Below are 1,799 nucleotides of genomic sequence, written 5' to 3'. Positions count from 1 at the left end.
TCTCTCTTTCTCTCATTTTTTTTACTGGTATAGTGTTGATTTGGGTATAGATTTTGCTTTGAGTTGTATTTCTTAGAGAGATGTTGTGTTGTGTATCTATTTAATTTGATTTGATTTTACATTGTGTTTCTTAGGAAGATGTTGATACTGCGTTGGTTGCACTCTCTCAGAGAAGACTAATAAGCGAACTGTTTGTTTCCTCAACAAGGTTTGAAATATTAGCTGTTAATGTTGTATAACTTTGAAATGCGATGTGAATGGATTGTTAAATGTATTTATTAGAAAAAATGATGTATATTATATTAGTTTTCTGATTTGCCTGTAGCATTCTATCATATTTTCAATTTGTTGTTGGATTTTCCTGAACATCCCATTTAGCCTTAGACCCGTCGGTTGTGTTCAAATCCTCGTTTATTTTCTTCCCTTTCCTAGGTGGCTTAGCTCTCTTCGATTTGAGATCCTTGTTTGTAGCAATCCTTGCTGCTGCCTTGAGTTATTCTGCAGCTTCACATGGAACGGCGGACATTAGGAGTGCATCATTTATGCACTGTTCCATCAGCATATGGGTCGACTGGAAGCTCATTCGCTTCAACCCACGTGCGCTGCTGCCACCACCCAACAGAGCATTCATTGTGCTCTCCTGAAACTGGAGCGCAGCAATGGCGTTATCGCGCTCCCTTAGGGCATTGTTGCGCTCCACAATCGCTGCATCTCTCTGCTTAGTGGCGATGTCTCGTTCTTCCAGTGCTGCTCTTTTTTCGGCCAGGGCTCTGTCCCGCTCCTTTATAGCAGCATCCTCTTCGTCGCAGAGAATGCCTATTCTTACATTCATATGGAAAGCATTCTGCTCTTTAACTTGGTACATTAGGACAATTTACATCTCACCACAATATTAGTTAAGGAAACGAACAGAGAGCTGATCAGAAGTTGAAATTGTTCATCTGAGTTACACTAGGATCTATATTCATGCACTGACTTTGATCTTGATAAATTCTATTTATCAACGACGGATGAGATGCTCTCATGGGATCATTACCGGGTGTACTTTGTAGTATTCCAACCTATGTCTCCGGCTTTCGCGTCCTCCTTCGTCCATTTCAACTGAATTTTTTAGAATGATCTAGTAAGTCTTGTTCAGTTGGTTGGGGGTATGATTCTGCCTACCCAGTGTTGAACTCAAGTTTTTTTCTTGCAGTATGTAGAAAGAAATGAAGGTTACAAGGTACATTTAATGGTATAATCATTGTGATTTCAAGCACTCAAGGAGGGAAATGTGAGATAAATGGAATCAGTGTCTAACACTGCTTATTCCGCCATTGAGATTGAATGTCATAGAAGAAACATGAAATGAAATGCAGATGCACTTAAGCCTAAGGCTAAACGAGCATTCTATCATTCGTGATTAGTTTTGTTTACAACAATGGCATGGAGATGGAGTTGGTACTCACATTCATTCTTATGGTTCTATTCTATTATGTTATGTTCTGTCCTTTTTATTAAATTGAATTAATGGATGGATATTTGTGGATTCATTGAATTACATCCCAATTTTGCATTTATGAGTTACTAGAAATGAATGGAATGGAAACTTCTTGTGTCTTCACTTCTGGAAAATCAAGAACATGCTAATTCATTGCTACTACATTTTCTTTATGTGATCACAAAGACATCTATCATGATCTCTATATGCATTATCGGGCCTTCAATCTCTATGTTAAGATGTTATCTTGTTGCCATTAGTTTTTAAGTTTCATTTACAGTGAACTATCAATGTTGCCACAAATGCTCTGCCCTGTGCT

General features: G+C 38.2%; 1 pseudogene; it reads right to left on the bottom strand.

The window, feature by feature from the left end:
- Positions 1-340: 340 nt before the first annotated feature.
- On the bottom strand, positions 341-1,096 carry LOC127242559 (protein BASIC PENTACYSTEINE5-like; annotated as a pseudogene).
- Between the last annotated feature and the right edge of the window lie 703 nt (positions 1,097-1,799).

Source organism: Andrographis paniculata, unplaced genomic scaffold, assembly GCF_009805555.1.
Source record: "Andrographis paniculata isolate CXL003 unplaced genomic scaffold, ASM980555v1 Contig87END, whole genome shotgun sequence".
Taxonomy (NCBI): domain Eukaryota; kingdom Viridiplantae; phylum Streptophyta; class Magnoliopsida; order Lamiales; family Acanthaceae; genus Andrographis; species Andrographis paniculata.
This window is presented reverse-complemented; position numbering and strand designations above follow the sequence as displayed.